At 43.1% G+C, this 27899-nt stretch overlaps 1 long non-coding RNA gene across 2 annotated transcripts in view; it reads left to right on the top strand.

Moving 5' to 3' along the window:
* The first annotated feature begins 10660 nt into the window (after positions 1-10660).
* The window catches only part of LOC119949500, a 144700-nt gene continuing 127461 nt past the window's right edge, over positions 10661-27899 (top strand). The window contains exon 1 of one of the 2 annotated variants that reach the window (XR_005457210.1): positions 10661-10719. This is a non-coding gene — a long non-coding RNA (uncharacterized LOC119949500). Of the gene's footprint in view, positions 10734-27899 lie in introns of both variants that reach the window. The other variant, XR_005457211.1, reaches the window with a different exon arrangement.

The raw sequence follows: 27899 nt of genomic DNA, 5'->3' as shown, positions 1-27899 counted from the left end.
GACAGCATTTTAGGTCATTTTGACCTTCAGACCCACTGAGAAAGAGAGCAAAGCCCAGAAAGTGGGCTTAACCCCTGAGGTGCACGTTTTCCCGATGGGCAACGGATTGCCCAGAATCCTGCCCAGAATCTTGCTGCATTCAATCTTATTTTTTTAACATATACTGTGTGCAGAGCACTGTACCAAGTGCCTAGGAGAGTACAATATAACAGAGTCAGTAGACACGTTCCCTGCCCACAATCAATTTACAGTCCAGAGGAGGAAAGAGGCATTAATATAGATAAATGAATAATGGATATAAAGACTAGCGTACGTTAGGTATCAAGATATCCAAAAAAATCAGTGGCCTTACAGACCAAACCATTATAGTGGTGAAAGCCCCTCCAGAAACAAGACTCGAAGTGCCTGACCCGTTAGAGGTAAGGATCCAGCTTTTCTTCTTGGCAGATGGGAAATTTCATCCCAGACAGAGCCCCCTCCTTCCTCTCCCCCTCCTTCCCCTCCCCACAGCACCTGTATATATGTATATATGTTTGTTCGGATTTATTACTCTATTTATTTATTTATTTTATTTGTACATATTTATTCTATTTCTTTTATTTTGTTAGTATGTTTTGTTTTGTTCTCTGTCTCCCCCTTCTAGACTGTGAGCCCACTGTTGGGTAGGGACTGTCTCTATGTGTTGCCAACTTGTACTTCCCAAGCGCTTAGTATAGTGCTCTGCACACAGTAAGCGCTCAATAAATATGATTGAATGAATGACTGAATGCCCTGGAATTGAGGGGGTGGGGCTGGGAGCCGATGGTGGGTTTTTCCCACCGAAAACCTTCTGGAAATGTTGCTTTTTGGGGTGTATCTGTGAGATGGCAGCGGGAGGGGAAAGAAGAGGCAAAAATCTGAGGTAATAATTTGGGGCCTAGAGGCAGGAACCTTGGGGCTCTGGACCGGTTGTTTAAAAATGCCCAGAGCAGAACACAGTCTTCCCACTCTTTATGTCCCTTTGCATAGGACTTGGCTGTCCTTCTGGGTTTGATTGTTCACTGAGCCCCGTTGAGGCAAGAGAGGTCTTAACAGAAGGGAGGGAAGCTGCTTGGCTGGAGAGCTGAAGGCCAAGGGCTGACAACTCATCTTCAAGAACGTGGTGCTCCCCTGCATGCTTCCAAGCATGTACACGCTAGGGGATGAATAAATACTAGTATCTTTATTGGAAGGAGCAACATGGATTTAGGGAAAGTGGCTCTGATCTGCCACTTGCCTGGTCTGTGACCTTGGGCAAGTCACTTCACTCTTCTGTGCCTCAGTTTCCTCATGTGTAAAGTGGGGATTCTCTCAATGGCATTTATTGAGCACTTACGGTGTGCAAGGCATTTCACTGAGCTCTTGGGAGAGTACAAATAATAATAATAACTATGGTATTTGTTGAGCATTTACGATTTGCCCAGCACTGTTGTAAGCACTGGGGTTGATACAAGATCAACAGGTTGTTCCACGTGGGGCTCACAGTCTTCATCCCCATTTTACGGATGAGATGAGGCACAGAGAAGTGAAGTGGCTTAATCAAGGTCTCACACCATTTTGGGCACCCAAGTGGCAACTTTCAAAATGGCACCTCAGTGGACTGGGTCAGTCCCCCCCAACTGGGGCATAACCAGCATTTCTCTTAGAGGCCTCTGTCTTTGAAACCTCATTCCGCTTAGCATTCAGAACACGGTGTTCTTGGACTTCCTTACCACCAAGATACAAAAAGCGGAGGATGAATTGGGGTCAGCTGGGTGTTTGGCCTGGTTTGTACTGAGAAGAACTGAATCACCCCATGGATTCTGCCTGAGTTTCTCACCCTCCCAGGGGCCTTCTGTGAGTTCCTGCTGTCTCTGTGTCAGCCACCCTTTGACCTAATAATACCAAGTATGGCATTTGCTAAGCACTTACTCTGTGCCAAGCACTGTAGTAGATAGAAGATACTCCATTTCAGTAGGAGAGAATGCAGATATTTCATCCCCGTTTTACAGAGGCTCAGAGAAGTGAAGTGACTTGCCCAAGGTCACACAACGGGCTCGCCTATCTCGCCGTAAACGGTTCGCCCACTCCCTGCCTCTGGCCTGGAATGCCTTCCCTCCTCAGATGATGATGATAATGATGATATTACAGGCAATTTATTTTCAGATCTCAGATCTTACAGGCAATTTATTTTCCACCTCTTCAAAGCCTTACTGAAGGCACATTTCCTCCAAGAGGCCTTCCCTGACTAAACTCTCCTTTCCTCTTCTCCCACTCCCTTCTTCATCCCCTCGTCTTCTCCCTTTATTCATTCCCCCCTCCCAGCCCCACATCACTTATGCACATATCTGTAATTTATTCACTTCTATTAATGTTTGTCTCCCCTTCTAGACTGTAAGCCCTCTGAGGGCAAGGAATGTGTCTGTTTATTGTTTGATCGTACCCTCCCAAGCAGCTAGTACAGTGCTCTGCACACAGTAAGCGCTCAATAAATACATTTCAATGAATAGGTAGAGGTGGAGCTGGGATTCAAACCCAAGTCCTCTGACTCCCAGGACTGTTGCCTTTTCACTAGACCACACTGCTTCTCCCAAGCCATTCATGGATGCTTCTGTCCCCCTACTCAGCTGTTCACTTCCACCTTCGAAACATGCACCTTTTTAAATCTCCCAGGGCCAGGGATCCAACCTATCTCCTTTGATAGTCCAAGGAGCAGGAAGCCCATGGATTCTTGGGTGTTCCCGCCACTAAAACCCAGAGGATTAGCAGGGCAAAACCTGTTCCCAGAAACCCTGAATTGCCAGGGTTCACCTGAGGTTTGACTATTCAGAGATATATGTGCATAAGAAACATCTGATTATCATAATAAAAACTAAAACCTTTCATTGCCGGGTCTTTTCCCACCCACTTGCTCAAATGTCATTGGGGGCTCCGAGTTAAAGAGGGGAAAGAAAAAAGGAAAGTTTTTCCTCTTACTGGTTTTCTTAATTAAAAGAGAAAAAAAAATGCACTCTAAAGGACTGTCTGTTCTCTGGGCCCTAGCTAAGTGTGGTGATTCAAGAAGAAATGCTTCTCACTCCGTGGCTTTTTTTCTAGCCTAATGAGGGATCCTGGGAATAGAGCCGTGGGGTATCGGTAAATGAATAAAAACAACAACAACAACAACAAAAAACCACAATGCCTTTGAATTTTCTCGGGCACCCAGACTCAGCCCCACAGCACTTGTGTACATAGCTGGAATTCATTTATTTATATTACTGTCCGCCTCTCCCTCTAGACTGTAAGTTCGTTGTAGGAAGGGAATGAGCCTGTTGTTATATTGTACTATCCCAGATGCTTAATACAGTGCCCTGCACACAGTATGTGTTCAATAAATATGATAGACTGTCTCCCCCTCCTCTCCCTCTCCATCCCCCCTGCCTTACCTCCTTCCCTTCCCCACAGCACTTGTATATATGTTTGTACATATTTATTACTCTATTTATTTATTTTACTTGTACATATCTATTCTATTTATTTTATTTTGTTAATATGTTTTGTTTTGTTCTCTGTCTCCCCCTTCTAGACTGTGAGCCCACTGTTGGGTAGGGACCGTCTCTATATGTTGCCAACTTGTACTTCCCAAGCGCTTAGTACAGTGCTCTGCACACAGTAAGTGCTCAATAAATATGATTGATTGATTGAATATAAAATTCAGGAGGGCCAGGAGGTGTCCAGCTGTGGGGAGAGTGGTCATAATAATGATAATAATAGTAATAATTGTGATATTTTAAGTGCTTACTGTATGCCAAGCATTGTACAAAGCACTGGGGTAGATACCAGATCATCAGGACCCACATGGGGCTCACAGTTTAAGTAGGAGGGAGCACAGGTATTGAATCCCCATTTTGCAGATGAGGGAACTGAGGCCCAGGGAAGCCAAGTGATTTGCCCAAGGTCACACGGCTGACCAGTGGCAGAGCTGGGATTAGAACCCAGACCCTCCTGAGTCCCAGGCTCATGCTCTACCCACTAGGCCATGCTGCTTCTACTTATTTGTTAAGCACTTCATGCCCAGCACTGACTTAAGTGCTTGGGTAGAGCCAATTTAAGCAGGTCATATGCAGTTCCACGAGGGACTCACTGTCTACGGAGAAGGTGGAACAAGTCTTGGATCTCCATTTTACAGATGAGGAGTCTGAAGACCCAGAGAAGTTAAGTGACTTGCCCAGCAGGCAAGGGGTGGAAGTAGGAATAGGACCCAGGTTTCCTGAGTTCCAGGGATGTGCTCTTTCTGCAAGACCGTACAGTTTGAGGTACTGAAGATAGCTGAATATACATAAGTGCTAACAGATTTATGATTGAGTCTTCCCAGGTGAGTTCGGCAGGGCGTGGTGGATAGAGCATGGGCCTGGGAATCAGAGGGTCGTGGTTCTATTTCCCCCACTTGCCTGCTATGTGACCTTGGGCAAATCACTTCACTTCTCTGGGCCTCCGTTACCTCATCTGTAAAATGGGGATTAAAACAGTGAGCCCAATATGGGACAGGGCCAGTGTCCAACCAGATTTGCCTGTTTTTATCTTAGTACAGTGCCTGGCACATAGTAAGTGATTAACAAATAGCACTATTATTATTATTATTATTCTGTTTCTACTCCTGGGTGGGTCGGGGGAAGGAGAGAGCAAGAAACCATCTTCTATTCCACAGATGGTCTCTTCCACGGCTAAGCATTCCTGGGAAATCCAGCTAAATATAGTGATGATTTGCTCTGTACTTTTTTTTCCCACATGAGTGGTGAATTGCCTGTTAATATTTACCATTCAGCATGTAAAGTTTGCCATTTCCTGTGCTATTGGACATCCTGTACTTTGGAAATGCTGAAAGCCCAAACACATTTTTTACCCTCTTTCACATACACCTATTTAATTCATTGTACGGGGAAAGAATCAGGAAAATAACCTAAAAAGGCACCTTGTGTGCATACACTTGTGTATTTGTGTATATTGATAGAAATGTGGAATCCATATTGTGGAGCCTCGCATCATCAACAGCGGAATTAATTTAGCGTTATTGGGTACAGAATGCTATACTGAGCTTTTGTGAGCCTGTAGTAAAAATAGAAATCAAGAACCATCTCTGTCCTCGAAGAATTTACAATCCAATGAAATCCTCTTTAAACCCCAGAAATAGCAGGGACATTTGCATTGAGGGTAATCAAATTTTTTCCTATTAGATGGTAAAACCCTCAAGGGCAGGACCACATCCTAACACCTTTTAGAATTTCCCATCATGCTCAGCGCAGAGCTTCTGACACGGTATGCATTGAATAAATACTGTTGTCAGTGATGATGAAGATTTAGCAAATATCAAGTGTGAATAAACAGAAAAATGCACAAAAGCTCCTTATGGCGTTTCAAAATATAAAATTGATTCTCTCAGGCCCACTGGTTTATTTTTAATCAAGAAGTATAGTTCATAGTATAGTAGCAAATGGATTGCAGAAATTATTAAAAGTAATGAAATCGGTAACAGGAGACCTTACTAATGCTCTCTGCAGTACTAAATATCTTGACTCAAAAAATGAACAATCATTAGGTTTTGACATAAGGATTATAGGCATTAAAGGAGAAGGAGAAGCAATTGGGAAGCCCTATTACCTTACCCTGGATAGCATCTAAGTCAGGACTAGCTAATCGAAACGGGAAATCAAACTCACTCGTACAATAAACTTCTCAGAGAAACTCAGCTTCCAAGTGAGCCTCGGCTATTTCAGTGGAGCCCCTGGAAATGGAGACCTTTTATCGAGTTGCACTTGGTTTTTCCTCATTCTTGCCCGAAATAAAATCTGGTGGAGAGTTGGATCAATCAGTGGACGAGTGATCCGATGTTATCATCCAGTTATTTTAAGGAATGAACACAGCAGGCTCACCATCCTCTTGCCCCAGAACTCTACGATGACCAGTACAGGGATCTGACCCAGTAATCACCTCCCTGGTGCTCATATACTCTTATTAGAAGCATCGTGGCCTAGTGGAAAGAGCCCAGGCCTGGAGGTCAGGGGGCTTCGACTACAATCCTCATTCTGACACCTGCCTGTTGTGTGACCCTGGGCAAGTCACTTAACTTACCCGTGCCTCAGTTTCCTCCTCTGTAAAATGGGAATCAAGCACCTGTCTTCTTACGTGGGTTGTGAGCCCCATATAAGACAAAGGCTTTATCCAACCTGATTATTTTGTACCTATCTCATTACCTGCTCTGCTACCCACCTGGAACTGTTTCAGTCCAGTACAAGCTGGTCTGTTCTGGGAGAGAGAAGAGAAAAATCTGTGCCTGCCACAGGATGTAGAAGGATTCTGCAGGCAATCAATCCATCAATTAACTGTATTTATTAATAATAATAGTAGTGATGGCATTTATTAAGCGCTTACTATGTGCAAAGCACTGTTCTAAGCACCGGGGAGGTTACAAGGTGATCAGGTTGTCCCACGGGGGGCTCACAGTCAATCTCCATTTTACAGATGAGATCACTGAGGCACAGAGAAGTGAAGTGACTTGCCCAATGTCACAAAGCTAACAATTGGTGGAGCTGGGATTTGAACCCATGACCACTGACTCCAAAGCCTGTGCTCTTTCCACTGAGCCATGCTACACTTCTGAGAGCTTTATTGAGAGCTTACTGTGTGCAGAGCATAGTACTAAACCCTTGGGAGAGTACAATAAGATAAAGTTGGATGACACCAACCCTGCTTTCAAAGAGCTTATAATCTAGTAGGGGAGACAGATATCAAAATGAATTGCAACTAAATTACAGCTAGGGGAAGAATCTGCCCATTCCTCTTTGCTACTTAAATGAGTCCTTCACAGAGAGGAGTGTTTAGATCATAGTTCGGCAAAAGATACCTATCTAATTATTGTAAATTATTTCCAGGCTCTAAAGGAAATAAAATTCCACTTGAGAAAATGTATTTACAGTGACCCTGAATTGTGTGAATGACATTATTTGGACAATTTCTATGCCCCTAACCTGTCACATGAACACTTTTAGGCCTCAGTCTGAGCATTTGAAAAGAAGATCTCTTGAGTGCACTGGAAGAGCACATTTCTCTTCATATTAAAAAGTGAATCAAAGCCGCATTTCCCTCTCTTAAAGGTTCCATTTATTTAGCCTTTCCACTGGTAGCCTTCTTCTCTTCATTTTGACAGTCTCCTATAGTATCATTTTGCTCTGGTTTCCCCAAGGCATGGAAAGCATCTGCAAAAGTGGGTATTCACTGCTCGGTCTATGCAATGCCTTTATTCTTAAGAGGGATGTAGCAGTGTCTTGTCACCCTAGATTAGTCGTGAACCTGGCTTCCCGCACAAAAATCAAAGCGACTCCCTGCACAGCTCCAAGAAAATGAGCAATTATCTGGCTGATTTGCTTGGGGTAGATTTCGGAGCCCTGAATGATCCCGTTACCCAGCGTACACAAAGGCAAATCACCTAATAATTCAGTCCTCTTCACTTGGGCTGTGAGGATGGGGCTACTTCATGGGGCCCTCAAGGAATCTTTTCTGTCTAATTCCGGGAAGTTACCACTAAAGACTAACCTTGTCACCAACACGATCTACATTATGATACAGGCGGATCCTGCCACAACTCATCTGAGCTCACGAGAATGACTGAAGGGGACAAAGGATGACCAGTCTCTTGCAATATGAATTGCATTTCCCCGGGCTCGCAGCTGTATAGTAATGATGTTACCAAGGAATATTTCTCAGCAGTCCATGCTAGACCCCTCAGGCTCAAAGCATTCCTCCAGAGGACCCCCTTGGCCCCCTCCCCACAAACTGGCTTCAGAGCATCTGCTTTTCCCTCCCAGGTTCCTGTGAACATGGTTGCTAATAATAACAATAATAATAACTGTGGTGTTCATTAAGCATTTACTAGGTGCCAGGCACTGTACTAAGTGCTGGGGTGGATACAAGCAAATCATGCTGGACACAGTTCCTATCCCACATGGAGCTCACAGTCTTAATCCACATTTTCCAAATGAGGTCACTGAGACACAGAGAAGTAAAGTGACTTATCTGAGGTCACAAAGCAGACAGGTGGCATAATGGGGATTCGAACCCAGGTCTCTCTGATTCCCAGGCCCGTTCTCTATCCATTAGGCCATGGTGCTTCTCTACATCGCAAACCTCCGGGTCAGGAGGGGCGGAGGGAGGTACAGTGATGAAAATGTAAACGCCGGACGAAAAAGACATCGGGTGCCATAATCGTCGGGCAGGAGGCATACCAGCTGAAACTGGTTGTATGGTCACTCTATGCATAATAATAATAATGATGGCATTTATTAAGCATTTACTATTTGCAAAGCACTGTTCTAAGCTTTGGGGAGATTACACGGTGATCAGGTTGTCCCACGGGGGCCTCACAGTCTTAATCCCCATTTTACAGATGAGGTAACTGAGGCACAGAGAAGTTAAGTGACTTGCCCAAAGTCACACAGCTGACAATTGGCAGAGCCGGGATTTGAACCCATGACCTCTGACTACAAAGCCCGGGCTCTTTCCACTGAGCCATGCATAGCATCCTGTCTGCAGCTTTGTGTGATTGCCACCAGATCTCAGCAAGGATCTGACTAATATAAGCATTTTGTGCTGCTGCTAGTCACTTGGAAACAGCATGGCTTAGAGGATAGAGCCTGGGAGTCCAATCTCAGCTCCACCACTCGTCTGCTGTGTGTTCTTGGGCAAGTCACTTAACTTCTCTGTACACCAGTTACCTCATCTGTAAAATGAGGAATGAGACAGTGAGCCCAATGTGGGACATGGACCATGTCTGACCTGATTAGCTTATATCTACCCCAGAGCTTTGAACAGTGCTTGACACATCGTAAGTGCTTAACGAACACCATCATTTTAAAAATTATTATTATTTATCAATTAATCAATTGTATTTATTGAGCCCTCACTGTGTGCTGAGGACTGTACTAAGCGCTTGGGAAAGTACAATATAAAAGAGTCGAAAAGATACTATCTCTGCTTTAGTCTACAGAGGGAGGTAGACATTAAAATAAATTCATAAACCCTGTGCCACCTTCCCCAGGGCCATCAGCAATCTTGCAGAGTCAAACTAGAACCCGGGGAATTACTGGGGGGATGAACTCACACTCATTCATTCAGTCATTCATTCAGTCATATTTATTGAGCGCTTACTGTGTGCAGGGCACTGTACTAAGCACTTGGGAAGTACAAGTCGGCAACATATAGAGACAGTCCCTACCCAACAATGGGCTCACAGTCTAGAAGGGGGAGACAGACAACAAAACATGTAGATAGGTGTCAAAACACTCCAACCTCACAGCATTCTGTGTCTCCTCCTTCCTGGAATTCATTTTAATACTTGTCTCCCATAGTAGTTAGCCTGTCAGTTGTATTTAATGAGAGCTTACTGTGCACTGTACTAGGCTTTTTTAGTAGAAGATCGTATGCTACTTGTGGGCAGGGATCATGTAAATACGATTGATGATGATGTCTACAAGCTTGATTGTAGGGTAGTGTACTTTCTCAAGTGTATTGTACTTTCCCAAGTGTATTGTACTTCCCCAAGTGCTTAGTACAGTGCTCTGCACATGGTAAGGGCTCAATAAATACCATTAAGTGATTTTAGGAGACTGCCCCTTCTCCACCTTTACCTCCACACCCCTGTGCGATTCTGAAAAGTCACAGTCGAAAGCACGAGGTCTGAGTAATGTGTGTGAGTACATGCTGCATCGCGACAGTATTGTTTTACAAGACCCTCAGTTATGGCTTTAAAACATAGAAGTTATAAAACCTAGATGTGGGAAAATGTCTCTGGGAATGGACAAATGTTAGAGTAAAGTTTGGTGACGTTTCTAGGGGTCATTTATAGACTTTTGATACGCTCACTTCTCAACTCTTATTGATGAGCTGGGCAGTCATCGGTAATGTCTACTAATAAATCTCAGTGGACAGGGTCCTGATGGGTGAGCTTCTTGTGCCTCGTCTGGGCCTGTATCATATGATATACATCTTTATTTGAATCCGCCCACACAAATTCATTCAGTCATATTTATTGAGCGCTTACTATGTGCAGAAATTACAATACAAAAATAAGCAGTGATATTCCCTGCCCACAACGAGCTCGCAGCCACTGGGAAAGGAAAATCTTTAGGTACTTGTTCCGTAACCTTTAAAAGTTTCAGCTTTCAAGAGGAAGGTTTTCTTCTTTTCTTTACTAAAGGCATTTCAGAGAACCGTCCCTCTAATTTATTTATAAGAGTAAGTCTCTAGAACACGGTAGCATTACCACACTGCCCTACTAGTGCTTTTATACACATAAATCCATTCATAATTAATGGACTGGACTCCAGTGCCGCTGCTAGGAGAAACGTAAGGTCAGGTCTCTGGGAGACGAAATCATGCCATTATTCTTGACGAGAAATAAATACGTGCAGGAACTAAAAAGTACTTAGCTGAAAGGAGAAGGAGGGGGAGGGGATTTGAATCCATAAGGGCACTTTGAACAATTCATTCCTAAATGAAAGTGCTTTTTCTTGCTTTTCTGAGTTGCCTTGATCGGCCTAAAAGTGTTGTTGGGACAGGTTAATGATTGACCTTTGAGGGAACCACATACCAGTCTTTGTTCTCTAGCCGTCAGGATCTCAAAGAGCCTGGAAGCCTCAGAGAAATGAAGGATTAGTTTGCGGAAGGAAGTCCGGTGCAGGTGACCCGTGGGTAAGAATAGAAAAGTGAGTTTTTCCCGGGGATCTCTCTCCTTCTGCTTTCTCCGTCGTGTGAACTTTCTCTGATTCGCCACTCTGGAAAGTCAGCCGGCAGAAACTGACCATCTGGAAACCGATGAGATGCAGCGTGGCCTAGTGGGAAAGGTGCAGGGTTGGGAGACGGGGGCCTGGGTTCTAATCCTGACTCCTCTACTTGCCTGCTGGGTGATCTGGATAAGGGGTCAATACTTCTGTAAATGTTCTTATACTCTATTATTTCCCCTATCCCTAATCAGTTTTTAGGTCTGTCTTCCCCCGTATACTGTGAGCTCCTTGTGGGCAGGGATTGTGTATACCAACTCTATTGTATCATATTTTCCCAAGCACTTAAGTACAGTACTCTGCCAACAGTAAGTGCTCAATCAATACCACTGATTAATTGACCTTAAGCAAGTCCCTTCATTTATCTGGGCCTCAGTTTTCTCATCTGTAAAATGGAGATTAAATAGAGATTACAGGGACTATCTAAAGTGATTGAATTGTATCTGCCCCTGACCATAATACTATGCTTAGCCTATGGTGCTTAGCAACTACTGTTATTATCAGCTTCACAGCTCTTCCGTACATATTGTAATTTACTTATATTAATGTCTGTCTCCCCCTCTAGGTTGTAAGCTTCTTGTGGACAGGGAATGTGTCTACCAACTTTGTTATGTTGTACTCGTCAGTGCTCTGCACACAGTAAGCACTCAATAATAATAATAGTTGTGGTATTTATTAAGTGCTACTATGTGTCAGATACCGTACTAAGCACTGGGGTAGATATAAGAGAATCGGGTTGGACACAGTCCCTGTCCCACAGTCTAAATTTCTGTGTTACTATTTAGGTAGCTGAGGCACGGAGAAGTTAAGTGACGTGACCAAGGTCACACAGCAGACAAGTGGCGGAGCTGGGATTAGAACCTAGGTCCTTCTGACTCCCAGGTATGTGCTCTATCCACAAGGCCATGCTGCTTCTCAATAAATATGATTGATTATCATGGGCCAAAACCTTTAAAATGAGTCTCCGGAAAAAGCCAGATCTGATCCAAGAAACAGAAAGATCATTTCCTTCAAAACCCCCTATTTTTACACGGCTGGTGCCTCAGTGATATAAACGATTCAGTATTCCGTGAAAACACAGCTCTAATTTCCGGAAAAGCAGAAAAGTGAAGATAATCTTGAACGGGGACTCAAGCAAAGCTTCCCCCTATCCTATTTAAGAATTGACCTCGTTCACTCGTCCTGTTAAGAGGCCTAGTGGGTATATCGATATGGCCCATTAAAGCTGTGCAAAATCCAAGAAAACAAAATACAAGTCGACACATCAGCAATTCCAGATAGGTTCATAAACCAGGTTTATCACTTTTCTCCTCCTTAATTTGCTCAGTCACTTTTTGTTTCTGTGCTGACTCGTGTTCTCCAAAAACAGAGTGTGGTGAGCTGGGACAGTTAGAATGGGGCACCCATGTGACTGATGTTGCCTGGGTACTTGTTTTGATGTGTAGAGAACTACAATTCTATTTATTTGTATTAATGCCTGTTTACTTGTAATGATGTCTGTCTCCCCCCGGCCTAGATTGTAATCCCATCATGGGCAGCGATTGTCTCTCTTTATTGCTGAATTGTACTTTCCAAGCTCTTAGAACCGTGTTCTGCACACAGTTATGCACTCAATAAATTCGATCGAATGAAACCCATCAGAAAAACACCATCTCTCTGCATAGATAAAATAAAATCTGGAATGATAAAATAGGAAGTCAGGGAACCTGGTTTCTAATCCCAGCTCTGGCACCCACTTGTTCTGCGACTTTGAGCAAGTCACATAAATACTCTTGGCCACAGTATCCTTGCCTGTAAAATGGGAAATAAATACCTGTTCTTATTGAATGCCCAGCACCTCCAAGAGGCCTTCCCTGACAAAACCCTCCTTTCCTCTTCTCCCCCTCCCTTCCGTGTCACCCTGACTTCCTCCCTTTATTCATCCCCTCCGCCCAGCCCCACCGCACTTATGCCCATATCTGAGGTTTATTTATTTATATCAATGTCTGTCTCCCCCTCTAGACTGTAAAATATTTGTGGGCAGGGAATGTGTCTGTTTATTGTAACATTGTACTCTCCCAAGCGCTTAGTACAGTGCTCTGAACACAGTAAGCACTCAATAAATGTGATTGATTGATTTGTAGCTACCCCAATGCTTAGTACATTGAAAGCACTTAACAAATACCACATTATCATTATTATGATTAGAGAAAGTGGAATGGAGCAGACCGTAAGCTTGTCGTGGGCAGGGAATGTGTCTGTTCATTGTTATATTGTACTCTCCCAAGCGCTTAGTAAAGAATGCTTAGTACAGCACTAGAACATGGTAAGCGCTCCATAAATACTATTGATTGATTGATTACTCGGCACACAGTAAGTGCTCAATAAATAAGATCGACTGACTGAGTGGAGAAGGGCGACTGTTTGCCAAGATCTGTGTGTGCCCAATTCCCCAGACCTGGTTTGATTTCCGCCTCTGCCTGGAAGGCTTGGCATGGATTGGGCTGTTTCCCACAGGGCTCTGGGAATGCGATTGCTTGACTGCGCCCGTCCCGTGACCCAACACGCATCCTGGTGCCACTCTTGGGGATGGACTCCTGATCCATCCATCTGGCCTGACCCGAGAAGCTCTCATGCTCTCATGAGATCGCTCTGGGAATGACTGGACCCCGCCAGCCCCCGCGGTCAGGGAGGAGAGGGCAGAGGTGGCTGGATTTTTGCCGGCCAAGCTGATGTTTTTGTCCCCACGGTTTCAGCCTCGCTCAGGCCAGGCTTCCTTCAGATTCTGATGGCTTTAGTGCGGGGCTGAAAAGAAATTCTGGATGGGGCTGAAAAGGTCCCGGCCCCATTCCCTGCCAAATCAGGTCTTCCTACCTGCTTGCCCTCACCCAAGCCTCTGGTAATTTTCTTGCTCCTTCTAATCGCCACACTATAAATGACAACGGGCACCTTAAACTCATGGTGGGCAGGGAATGTGTCTTCTTATAGAGAGTATTGTACTCTTTCAAGCGCTTAGTATAGTGCTCTGCACACAGTAAGAGCTCAATAATATGACTGAGTGATTGAACCCGTTTGACGATGCCTTTTCATCCAGCCTCTTGTCCCTGATTTTTCTGCCTCTCTGAAATCTGCCCAGTAGTCCAAGCTGTTCCTGCAGCTTTTCCTGCAAAAAAGGGTTGGGGGATACCCTGGGCAGGCCTACAGAGGAGACCCCTCCCCTTCTACTCCTGCTGCTGTGTTGGTGAGGAAATGTGCAGGGTCTTGCTTTGCTGCTCTAGGAGGAGAGCTCTTCTCAACACCCAGAGAGGAAGGGTGGAAAAAAGGGTGGAGAAGCCAGGTGAAGCAGGAGAATAGGGAAGCAACGGGGCCTAGTGGATAGAGGACTAGGAGTCAGAAGGTCATAGGTTCTAATCCCTGCTCCACCACTCGTCTGCTGTGTGACCTTGGGCAAGTTACTTCACTTCTTGGTGCCTCAGTTCCCTCATCTGTAAAATGGGGATTAAGACTATGAGCCCCATGTGGGACAGGGACTGCGCCCAACACAGTTTACTTGTATCCACCCCAGTGCTTAGTACAGTAACTGCACAGTAAGTGCTTAACACGTACCACTATTACTGTTATTATCATTATTATTAATAATAATAATAATAAAGAGGAAGGGATAGGGGAAAGAAGAGCTTGCTCTCCTCTCATTCTCTCACAGGAGACAGAGCCCCATGTGGGACAGGGACTGCACCCAACAGTTTGCTTGTATCCACCCCAGCATTTAACACACTGCCTGGCACAAGGTAAGCACTTAACACATACCACAGTTATTATTATAATAATAAAGGGAGAAGGAATAGGGGAAAGAAGAGCTTGCTCTCCTCTCCATCCTCTCACAAGAGACAGAACCCCATGTGGGACAGGGACTGCGCCACACCCCATTTGCTTGTATCCACCCCAGGGCTTAGTACAAAAAGTGCATAATAAGTGCTTAAAACATACTACCATTATTATTGTCATTATTGCTACTACTACTACTAATAATAATAAAGAGGTAAGGGATAGGGGAAAGAAGAGCTTGCTCTCCTCTCCCTCCTCTCACAGGAGGCAGAGCCCTATGTGAGACAGGGACTGCACCACACCCCATTTGCTTGTATCCACTCCAGGGCTTAGTACAAAAAGTGCATAATAAGTGCTTAAAACATACTACCATTACTATTGTTATTATTGCTACTACTACTACTAATAATAATAAAGAGGTAAGGGATAGGGGAAAGAAGAGCTTGCTCTCCTCTCCATCCTGTCACAGGAGACAGAGCCCCGTGTGGCTCTGTTGGGCCTGCGCCCAACACAGTTTGCATGTATCCACTCCACTATAACATATATAATAGTATATATTGCATTATAATGATTCTATAATAATAGGCATAATAATAATAGAAAGGGTAGGGATAAGGGAAAGAAGAGCTTGCTGTCCTCTCCATCCTCTCATGAGAGCCAGAGGGAGTGTGTGGGAGTGTGTATGTGTGTATGTGTTGCACATTCCAACACCCCCCCATCTCCTCCCGGGCCCTGACAGCTGATTCATTGGCTGGGTGGCCCAGACGGGCTGGCGCCAGCCCCGTGACATCACCCCATTCACAAGGGCCGCCCAGCTGGCGCCGGCCTGGCCCGTTGCTTGGGCAACGCGGACGCCCCAAAGCCCACAGCCAATGACTTCCAGCTGCGGGACCATCCCGCATCCCTGAGCATCCCACCAGATTTCATCGAGACCATGAGCCGGGAGGGGAAAAAGTGGCAAGGCATGCTCACCGCCTCCCCCCTCAAAAAATGACAAGCTTTGGTGGGGGGGTTGCTTTTCTAATACTCAACAAAAGCAGAATAAGTTTTGGGGGGTTGCTCTTTTAATAGTCAACAAAAGCAGAATAAGTCTGGGGATTGCTTTTTGAATACTCAGCAAAAGCAGAATAAGTTTTGGGGGTTGCTTTTTTAATGTTCACTTGGGAGGGTTGCCCTTTAAATACTCAACAAAAGCGAAATAAGTCTGGGGGGTTGCTTTTTGAATACTCAAAAAAAGCAGAATAAGTCTGGGGGGGTTGCTTTTTGAATATTCAACAAAAGCAGGATAAGTTTTGGGGGGTTGCTTTTCTAAATATTCAATTGGGAGGGTTGCTCTCAATATTCAACAAAAGCAAAATAAGTTGGGGGGGTTGCTTTTTGAATACTCAACAAAAGAAGAATAAGTTTTGGGGGGTTGCTTTTTAAAATATTCAATCTGGAGAGTTGCTCTTTTAATATTCAACAAAAGCAAAATAAGTCTGGGGGGTTGCTTTTTGAATACTCAACAAAAGCAGAATAACTTTTGGGGGGTTGCTTTTTTAATATACAATTGGGAGGGTTGCTCTTTTAATATTCAACAAAAGCAAAATAAGTCTAGGGGGTTACTTTTTTAATATTCGACAAAAGCAGAACAAGTTTTTGGGGCTGCGTTTTTAATACTCAACAAAAGCAGAATAAGTTTTGGGGGTCGCTTTTCAATACTCAATAAAAGCAGAATGAGTTTTGGGGGGTTGCTTTTTTAATATTCAATTTGGAGGGTTGCTCTTTTAGTATTCAACAAAAGCAAAATAAGTAGGGGTTGCTTTTTAATACTCAAAAAAAGCAGAATATGTTTTGGGGGGCTGATTTCTAAGATTCAATTTGGAAGGTTGCCTTTTTTAACATTCAACAAAAGCAAAATAAGTTCGGGGTTTTTTAATAGTCAACAAAAACAAAATAAGTTTTGGGGGTTGCTTTTTTAATTTTCACCAAAAGCAAAATAAGTTTGGGTGGTTGCTCTTAATATTCAACATAAACAAAATAAGTTTGGGGGTTGCTTTTTTTAGTATTTAAAAAAAAGACTGAATTTATGTGAAGTTCAAAATTGTAAGGGATTGAGACTTGAAATTTCCCTGCAAAGACAAACCGACCCAAATGCATTTCTGAGATGTAGCGGGGTGGGGGACACGGTGGGATGTGGAAAAAGCAAGTGGCCTCGAAAAGACAAACCAACCCCCAAAGACTTAAAGTCGGAAAAAAGGAGGCATTGTTGGATCACCACACGCTTGGGTGGGAGAATCTTTGCGATGCCTCGTTTTCACTTTTTTGCCAACTTCCAAGCAGTTGCATTGCTGGAAGCCACAACTGAGAAGCAAGCAAAATCTTTTCCACTCCTCTCCACACCCCTCTGAGAATAAATCTGCTTTGTTGCTCATGTGGAAAGCAGAGAGTCCAAAAAAGTTTAGTTACTCCCTCCAGGTGGAGCAACTATTCCTCCCGTAAAAATGATTTCCAGCCTCTACCTAGGCTTCTCCAAGTCGAAAAACCTCCACAAACTTGGAGTTCACCCCGGGAGAACTGAAGAATCCAGTTGTTTGTTTTCTTTTAGCTATTGATTCACAGTGAGAGCCGGCACATAACAATAATAACAGTGTTTATGAAGTGCTTCTTAAGTGTCGAGTGGATACAATTCAATCGGATCAGACACAGTACCTGTTCCGCATGTCAGAGTCAATCAATCGTTCATATTTATTGAGCACTTCATGTGTACTAAGCGCTTTGGAGAGTACAATGTAACAGAGTCGGTAGACATGTCTCCTGCCCACAGTGAGCTTACAGTCTAGAGGGGAAAGGAGAAGAGATATTGAACTGCCATTTGACAGATGGGAAACTGAGGCACAAAGTAGTTAAATGACTTGCACAAGGTCTCACAGCAGGATGAGGCAGAGCTGGGGTTAGAAACCCAGGTCGCTTGATCCCCAGACCTAAGCTCCTAACACTAGGCCAGTCTGCTTCCTCAATTTTCAGAATATTCTCCCACATTTTCAGAATGATCTTCAGAATAGGCCACAGTAGTCCTCAAAACATTTAACAAAGGACGTGGAGCAAAACATGAATCAAAACTTGGACCTCATCAATCAATCAAGTGTATTTATTGAAGGCCTATCGCTTGCAAAATGTCAAACTGTATGCTTGGAAAAGTTCAGTTAAGTAAAAAAGGCACAATCTTTACCGTCACAGAGTTTATAATCTTGTGGAGGATGGGCAGAGGAGACGATCAGAAAAGAATGATTTTAGATAGGCAAAATAAAATGGAAAGATGGATAGGTGAGTAAATAAAGTGCAAGGGCCCGGGAGTCAGTAGACCTGGATTCTAATGCCGCTTCTTCCACTAATCTGCCGTGTGACTTTGGGTAAGCCAGTTGATTTCTTTGTGCCTCGGTTTCCTCATTTGTAAAATGGGCATTCAATACCTGTTCTCCTTCTTACTTAGCCTGAGCCCCATGTAGGACAGGGATTGTCTTCGACCTGATTACCAATCCCAGTGCTTAGGACAGTACTTACCACATAGTAAGTGCATAACAAATGCCGCAGTTATTATCATTAATTTATGAGAAGGGCAGCTGATGTCTGTGAGCGCATAACTACTAAAATGAAACTCTCCCCATTTTCAAAGCCTTTCAAAGATTTCAAAATCGTATCTCCAAGAGGTCTTCCCTGACTAAACCCTCATTTCCTCTTCTCCCTCTTCCTTTGGGATCGTCCCTTGCATGTGGATTGGGGCCCTTCATTCACCTGGAAGCAGCATGGCTCAGTGGAAAGAGCACGGACTTTGGAGTCGGAGGTCATGGGTTCAAATCCCTGCTCTGCCAATTGTCAGCTGTGTGACTTTGGGCAAGTCACTTAACTTCTCTGTGCCTCAGTTACCTCATCTGTAAAATGGGGATTAAGACTGTGAGCCCTCCGTGGGACAACCTAATCACCTTGTAACCTCCCCAACGCTTAGAACAGTGCTTTGCACCATAGTAAGCGCTTAATAAATGCCATCATCATCATCATCACCCCATGCTCAGCCCCACAGCACTTATGTACACATCTGCATTTATTAATTTATATTCATGCCTGTTTCCCCCTCTAGACTGTAAGCTCCTTGTGGGCAGGGAAAGTGTCTACCAACTCTGTTGTACTCTCTTTAGCATTTAGTACAGTTCTCTGCACTCAGTAAATGTTTGATAAATATGACTGATCGATTGATATGACCTGGGAAGAAAAACTGAATCCAGGAAAGCTTCGTGGAAGAAGTGGGCTTTCACAAGGGCTTTGGAGATGGGGAGAGCTGTGAAGTTGAAATGGCAAGGAAGGAGATAGAAGGCAAGGGACATGTTTAACAACGAGCTACCTTCCACACACCTCAAAAGTTAAACCTAACATTATTCAGCACATTGTTACAAAAATCAAATTCATTTTGTTATCCATCAAAAATGAGGACTCAGTGAAACATTCATTTTCTAAAATTGCTGCACATTTGAATGCAATTGTAATTGCTCTTTTGTGCATTTAATTTATAACATTGATACTAAATGCTTTAGATTCGTAAGAACCAGTCTATCAGAACTGGCATCTTTGAATAAAACGGCCTAGAACATAATGGATGGTTGATTACCTCAATCACACTATTTGGACTCTCTTAAACACTGGGTTTCCAAGTTGTTCTTTTTAAAACACTTCACATATTTCCTTTTGTGTAAGTGATTTTACCTGCACCCCACCCACTTTTCTTCCCTCTCCAAACTGGGGTTAATACTGTCCTCTGCTCGCAGTAAATACTCAATCAATACAATTGATTGATTGATTGATTCTCATTCAGCAGAAACTGCTTCATTTTCCTGGAGCCTCTTTCCAATTAACTAAAGCTCTGACATTCTTTCACGCTTTCTATTACGCTTCACTCTTTAAAAGGGCATCGATGGGTGGTCAGGCGTTTGAACCAGTTTCTTTTCCATGCAAGTTTTCTCAGAGCCTGGGATTCCAAAACACTAGAGCCACTCCGCTCTCCTATAAAACGTTCTTGACCATCTCTGCTTTAAGGAAAATTCACATTATACCACGTGAGAGCATCCTTGTCCTTAGCTCTCGTCGAAAGGCAACTGAATTATCCTCATCAGTATAACACCAACCTGCCTTTTGGAGGACTGAATATTTTCTCCCAGCCTCGGGAGCTTTGCAAATAGTTCCCCTTTCACTCCTCACTCTACCAGGTGACAAGGTGATTCATTGAGAATGCTGCTTTCAGGTAGATTGGTAAGGGGAGATTTTTTTTCCTGTGCTTATTTACTTATTTACCATTCAACAGTAAAATGTTTGTTTGCAGGGTAAAAGGAAGGTTAAAATGGGAAAACTTGACTGTTTTAGAAACTTGTTTCCAAGGGTAATAATTACTATAATAATAGTTATGGTACATTAAGTGCTTACTATGCACTAGGCACTTTATTAAGCGTCGGGGTGGAAACAAATCAGTCAGGTTGGACACAGTCCCTGTCCCACAGCAGACTCACAGTCTCAATCCCCTTTTTACAGGTGAGCTAACAGAGGCACAGTACAGTGATTTGCCCAAGGTCACAGAGCAGGCAAGTGGCAGAGCAAGATTAGAACCCATGCAGCGTGGAATTAGCATGGCTCAGTGGAAATAGCCCGGGCTTTGGAGTCAGAGATCATGGGTTCAAATCCCAGCTCTGCCAATTGTCAACTGTGTGACTTTGGGCAACTCACTTAACTTCTCTGTGCCTCAGTTACCTCATCTGCAAAATGGGTATTAAGACTGTGAGCCCCCCATGGGACAGCCTGATCACCTTGTAACCTTCCCAGCGCTTAGAACAGTGCTTTGCACATAGTGCTTAATAAATGCCATTATTACTATTATTATTATTATTATTATTATTATTATTATTATTATTATTATTGGGTCCTCCTGCTTCCCAGGCCTGTGGTCTACCTACTATGCCATGTTGCTCACAATAGTAAGGTGTTCTGTTCCAGTTTCTGATCTCCAGTCTCTAGGCGACAAACTGGGCACTTAATCAATAATTGCATTTATTGAGTGCTTACTTTGGGCAGAGCACTGTACTAAGCACTTGGGAAAGTACAATACAATAAGCAGACCCATTCCCTGCCCACAGTGAACTTACAGGGTAAAGGGGGAGACAGACATTAATTTATTTCTTTATTTACATTACAGATGTCTGCATAAGTGATGTGGGGCTGGGTGGGGGGATTCATTCAAATCACTTAACATCTCTGTGCTTCAGTTCCCTGATCTATAAAATGGGTATTAAATATCTGTTAATAATAATAATAATAATAACAATTGTGGTATTTACGTGCTTACTATGATAATAATAATGGTATTTGTTAAACGTACACTAAGTGCCAAGCACTGTTTTAAGAGCTGGGGTAGATACAGGGTCATCAGGTTGTCCCATGTGGGGCTCACAGTCTTAATCCCTATTTTCCAGATGAGGTCTCCGAGGCAAAAAGAAGTTAAGTGACTTGCCCAAGGTCACACAGCAGACACGTCCTCTGACTCTCAAATCCGTGCTCTTGCCACGAAGCCACTCTGCTTCTCACGCTATTCTCCCTCCCTTTCCAACTGTGAGACCTTTGAGGGACAGGGACGGGACTGTGTCCAACCTGGATATCTTGAATCTACTGCAGTGCTTAGTACAGTGCTTGGCACCTAGTAAACACTTAACAGATACCACAATTATTATTGTTGTTATTTGGTGATATTTTCAAAACATTAACCATCTCTAGCCTTTAGGACTTTCACCCATTGGGGTTAGAATGGGTGGAACCTTCTCCAATACCCATGAATAAAAATGAAGAAATGACTGCACTCATTGGGAGCAAAACCAATTATTACTTTTAAAAAGCTACCTGCTTTCAATTAAGCAGGAAATTATCAAAGAGGCCACTTAATTTGCTTTGGTCCATAGTCCCTCAACTGCTTTATGCTGAGTGGAGCATGAAATTAAATATGGAACAAGTATCCTGGTGGTTGTTTTAGAAAGCCAGTCTTTTAGAGTCAGGGGCATTCTGTGTGCTACCAAAAATAATAAAAACATAAAACTAAATGAATTGCTGTTTCAGTAAATTCGATATGCAAAGAGACCTGAGATTCTTATCACCATCCACTCCATTTTCTTGGATTTAACTGATGGTAATGCGTGCTTTTCATTTAAAGTATTAATTTATTCTTCAAGGAAAATGGGTGTTTATGTGAGGGAAAGTCCTCCATACAAACACAAAGAGACAATGTGTTCTGGAGTCCTTGAAATTTTCTTTCTTTGCAAATGTTTTACAGTTTGATGCAGCAAAATGCTGAACCGGGATGTCCCATAGCAAATTTTCCTATTGGAAACCACACAAAAGCTTCTCCTGATCCCTTTGCTCGGGACTGACCTCGTTAATGTTAAGAGTTAAGAGTTCACATTCTTTTCATCACATGACTAAAACAGAGCAAATAAGGGCACTGATTTCCATAGCAGATTTAAAATAGCATCACTGAAGTGATATCTATAACCAGCGCTGTTCTTATTCTCTAAAAATGCTATAAATGTTAGATAAGTATCACAGTCCTCCATATTTACAGTAAAGCATTTATACAAATCAGGCAATTTTGCAGTTTTCGTAGCTATTTTGCCATTTGATATTTTCAAAACATTAACCATGTGGGAGTAAACACTTTCATAGTCTCCTCTTCTTGAATGTAGCCAAAAGCTTCTGTGTTATTTTAGAGTTACAGCATTTCAAACGGATTCCTTTTCGACATGGTGAGGCATTCCACCCATTTTACCACTGAATTACAGCAAAGCAAATACTCAGAAGAGTTTGATTAGGTTTCTTCCTTTCCACTCTTGGTATAAGGCAAACCAAATTTGGGCTGAAAGTGCTAGTGAGGTTATGAATGTAGCATTAATATTCCCATGCTCTGTGCTAAAAGTATGCAGTTTCCTAGTGTTTGTAATTGAACTCACGCTTGGTTTATGCAATTTTTGTATTCTTCGACTTTTATGAGAAATATCATGCCCAAGTCATACAAAGAGAGGAGAGGGCAAATATCTATCACTTGTGGAATCTCTTCCAGAGAAAAACTGTGTGACCTAGTAGAAAGAGCACAGGCTTGGGAGTCAGAGGATCTGGGTTCTAATTTAGAACCTGCTGGATGCTCACTGTGTGTGACCTTGGGGAGGTCATTTCACCTCTATGCATCAGTTCTGCTGTTCTCCCTCCTACTGAAACAGAGTCCCATGAAGAACAGGGACTGTGTCAATCAGTCAATTTGGTATCCATCCTTGAAGAGCTAACAGGCTATAATGGTGAAGACAGGTAGACATAAATTGAATGCATATGATGAGTGGGGGAATTACAGAAGAGGCACGGGCTCAGGAGTCTGAGGACCTGGGTTCTAATTGTGGCTCTGCCACTTGCCTCCTGGGTGACTTTGAGCATGTCGCTTCGCTTCCCCTTTTCCCCAGTTTCTTCATCTGTAAAATGGGACTTGAATCCCTGTTCGCTCTCCTACTTCGATTGTGAGCATCACATGGGACAAAAACTGTCAGACCTGATTATCTTGTAGTTATTACAGTGCTTAGTACATGTAGTAAATGCAGTAAATTTACTTGACACATAATAAATGCTTACCAAATACCACTACCATTACTAGTAACTGACATTCAAATTCTTAAATGCCAACAGCCTTATTTCTTCTCTGTCATGATACTTAAGTGCTTAGTACAGTGCTCAGCACACAGGAAACACTCAGTAAATGCGACTGACACCTCAGAAGAGAGACACGACCCAAAGAGTTCAGGAGCTAAGGTTTGAATTTCTGTTGCCTGAGTAGTCGAAATGTCTCTGTGCTTTCCAGAAGGATAATTTGGGGAGATTTTATAAACTTTGCAAGAGGGATTTAAAAGAAAAAACGGAGTGCAGAGAAGTATGAATTCAAAGTAACAGGAATAAATATTCTTAAGGTAGATGGTTATATGAATATTTATACAGAAGGGGATTTGCTTTTACCATTAATGAGCAGGGAATTTATGCCCACGATGTCCATTAAAGTTAACGAATAATGTATGCATGGTAGAATAGATTGCCGTATTTAACATACAGCGCTTCAGGCCAGAGAGCACATCTATATGTTGTAATTTGTAGGTGTGATATCACATTCATAAAATCAAGGAGATGAACTAATTTATATTCACAAAAGTGTGGGGCGTTAATGGATAGCAAGAGCCCATTTTTTTAAGAGTTTATTGTATCCTTACAGCACGCTCAGAAATGGCAGCTTTTGGAGCGGATTTCTTACTTTTCCATTATTTTTAAAGGATCCATTTCCTGGGAGGAATCAAAGTGAATAGCAATTATAATAATGGTGGTGGTATTTAAGTGCTGTCTATGTACCAAGCACTGTAGTAAGCGCTAGGGTAGATGCAAGCTAATCAGCTCACTTGGTGGGGACTACTATAAACTAAGATAAACTTGGTTTCTGGAGGGATGGGCTTTGGAGCAGAGTCTGAAGAGAGGTGGTGTAATGCCCCAACCCCAGACATAATAATAATGGTATTTGTTAAATGCTTACTATATGCCAAGCACTGTACTAAGCATCCCCATTTTCAGATGAAGATACTGAGGCCCAGAGAAGTGAAGGGGCTTGCCCAAGGCCACACAGCAGACAAGAGACGGAGCCAGAATTAGAATCTAGATCCTTCTGATTCCCAGGCCCATGTTCTATGCTGCTTCTCCCACTTGACTGATATGTGACCTTGGGTAAATCATTTAACTTCTTTGTACTTCAATTACCTCATCTACAAAATGGGATTAAAACTATTAGCCCCATGTGGGACCCAGACTACGTCCAACCTGGTTATCTTGTATCCACCCCAATGCTTAGTACAGTGCCTGGCACTTAATAAGTCATGGGTCAGAGGTCATGGGTTCAAATCCTGGCTCTGCCAATTGTCAGCTGTGTGACTTTGGGCAAGTCACTTCACTTCTCTGTGCCTCAGTTACCTCATCTGTAAAATGGGGATTAAGACTGTGAGCCCCACGTGGGACAACCTGATCACCTTGTAACCTCCCCAGCGCTTAGAACAGTGCTTTGCACATACTAAGCGCTTAATAAATGCCATTATTATTGTTATGTAACAAATACCACTGGAATAAAGAAAGCAACAAAAACCAACCTGAGGCCCCTTCAGCATTTCTTTTTGTCCAGCCCAATAGTGGGCGAGCAAAATAGAATTAGTGTGAAAAGAAGAATTGCAACTCTGTTAGAAGGTCTCAGGTCTGCCCCAAGGTATCAGTGTTAGCCAAACCAGGATTGATTCAGCATCCTGTTTGCAGAGCACTGGAGTAGTGCTTGGGAGACCTAAAGAAGCATAAATCATCAGGAAGGCCCAAAGAGCTATTGTATTCTACTCTCCCAAACACTTAGCACAGTGTTCTGTATATAATAACCACTCAGTGAAGGTCAATTTGAGTCTGTATCCTCCAAGTGGTTTGTTACCTGCTCAAGGCAAGTGGTGCCACAGGAAAAATGCTTGACACTGCTAAGTATCTGATTAGCTTGCATCTATCCCAGCACTTAGTACAGTGCCAGGTACATGGTAAGTGCTTAACAGATACCATATTGGAGGAAAAATAAACAAGAAGTTGTTTGCCTGAACCAGGATGAAACAGATGAATAAATAATTAAATGTACAAGTCAAAAGAGACAGAGGTTTATTAGGGCTGAAGAATGGAATGAGATGCTTAAGTGCAAAGAGTAACTGTGGTGTTGTGAATCAGGGAAGACTTGTCTACAATTTTTATTTCAGGAACATCTCCATATTCATCTCTTGTCATTCCTCTTGCACTATCACCCCTTTATCTTGCTCACTGAGTCATTAATGAGAAGCGCAGACCCAAGCACACTCGGCACTTCAGATTATTTTCACATCAAGAATAATGCATTCATAATTACAAATCAGCTGGCCTCCTCACTCCAGCCAATTAAGGATGTCACATATTCATTAGTGCTATTTACGGAGTTAGAAAAGCTTCTCTCAGAAACATTTGCGGTCCATCTATTTTTAAATGATTTAAGGAGAGTTGCCCTTTGGGTCGAAGAGGATGCTGCCAGCAGGCGTACACCTATTTAATTCCCATTTTACCGAGGAGGGAACTGAAGCAAAGAGAAGTGAAATGACTTGGCCAAGGTCACACAGAAGACAAGGGGCGAAGCCGGGATTAGAGCCCAGGTCCTTCTGACTCCCAGTCCCTACTATATCCACTAAGCCTCTACTTCTGGTAGTGTCTCCCTCCTCACATTTCTTGGCAGGCTTCCAGCCCCAGTGATTGAAACTGTTCTTACCACCCTCCCCCTCCAACCCCAAAGCAGTTGTGTATGTATGTACATATCTATAATTCTATTTATTTATATTGATGTCTCTTTGTTTAGATGTGTACATATAATTCTATTTCTATTGATGTCTGTTTTCTTGTTTTGATGTCTGTCTCCCCTCTTCTAGACTCTAAGTCCCTTGTGGACAGGGATTGTCTCTTTTGCTGAATTGTATTTTCCAAGGGCTTAATGCAATGCTCTGCACACAGTAAGCGCTCAATAAATACGATTGGATGAATGCCTCAGAATCTCACTGTAGGGTGGCAATCTTTAGCTCCTGTTGTCTGGCTTTAAAGCACTCAATCACCTTGCCCCCTCCTACCTCACCTAGCTACTCTCCTACTACAAGCCAGCCCCCATACTTGGCTTCTCTAATGCCAACCTTCTCACTGTATCTCGATCTCATCTCTCTGGCCACTGACCTCTCATCCACGTCCTGCGTCTGGCCTGGAACCCCCTCCCTCCTCAAATCCAACAGACAATTATTCTCCCCCACTTCAAAGCCTTATTGAAGGGACATCTCCTCCAAGAGGCCTTCCCTGACTAGGCCTTCCTTTCCTCTTCTCCCACTCCCCTTCTGCATTCCAGTCCCACAACACTTAGGTATTTATCTGTCCGTTTATTTATTTTTATTAATGTCTGTCTGCCCTCTAGGCTGTAAACTCATCAGGGCAGGGAATTTGTCTGTTGTTACATTGTACTCTCCCAAAACTCTCAGTATTCATTCATTCTTTCTCATAGCTCCAAGGTCTCTCTTTCCTTGGGGGTGGGCAGAGCCCAGGCAGAATGACACATTGTGCTGAGTTTCAGGTGTAACCCACTCATTTCCCCCCAGCTAAGATCTGGGGAGAGTAGAATACAACAATAAACAGACCATCAGAGGCCAGATTATTGTCAACCCACTGCTCTGCACACCGTGGTGACTCAAGAAATGCTGGAGGTGGAGTTTTGATGAGGATGATGTGATCTTTCTCTTTCGGCCAGAACCCCTGGCTTCAGTGCTTCTGAAAGTCTGAAGGTCTCAGAGACTGTAAGCTTGTTGTGGACAGGGAACATCTACCAATTCTGTTGGTTTTGTACTCTCCTAAGCACTTAATACAGTGCTCTGCACAGAGTATGCACTCAGTAAATCCCTTTGAAAAATGAGAATGCCTTTGTACGTTGGGGGTGGGGGCATGTCTGTCTTTTTTTTTTAATTTTTTCTGGAGCTTCTTGAAATTAAGTTAATTTCAAATTTGCCTTAATTACTAATGCATCGGGTCATTGACTTTAACAAAGTCAACAAGACTATCCCATTTACCTTAATTTGTTTCATTGAGAAACAGGCTCATACGTTTTGGCTCTTAATAAATAGAGCAGCTTTCTAATTAAAAAATGAAAGTGAAGATCTGCACTTAAGACACTCTCTTTCATCCACATTCACCTCAGAGCAAACCTAAATAAAAATGAGGAGAATAACTGTGAATTTAGCCACCTACTATATGCCGGGTTTGTAAGCTCTGGGGTAGTTTGAGGTAATCAGACCGGACACAGTCCATGTCTTACATGAGACTCAGTCTAAGGGAGAACAGATGTTGAATCTCCATATTCTAGAAGAGGAAACTGAGGCACAGAGAAGTTGAGGGGCTACCCAAAGTTGTCACAGCAGGTAAGTGATGGAGCTGGGATTACAACATAAGTGTTCCCAGTTCCAGTCCTATGCTTTTTAAATTTAATTTAAATTTTTTATATGGTATTAAGCCTTGGGATTAATACAAGGTAATCATGTTGGGCCCAACCCCTATCCCACATGGGGCTCATAGTCTTAATTCCCAATTTGCAGATGAGGTAACTGAGGCCCAGAGATGTGAAGTGACTTGCCCAAG

The sequence above is a fragment of the Tachyglossus aculeatus genome, chromosome X2, assembly GCF_015852505.1.
Source record: "Tachyglossus aculeatus isolate mTacAcu1 chromosome X2, mTacAcu1.pri, whole genome shotgun sequence".
Lineage (NCBI taxonomy): Eukaryota > Metazoa > Chordata > Mammalia > Monotremata > Tachyglossidae > Tachyglossus > Tachyglossus aculeatus.
This window is presented reverse-complemented; position numbering and strand designations above follow the sequence as displayed.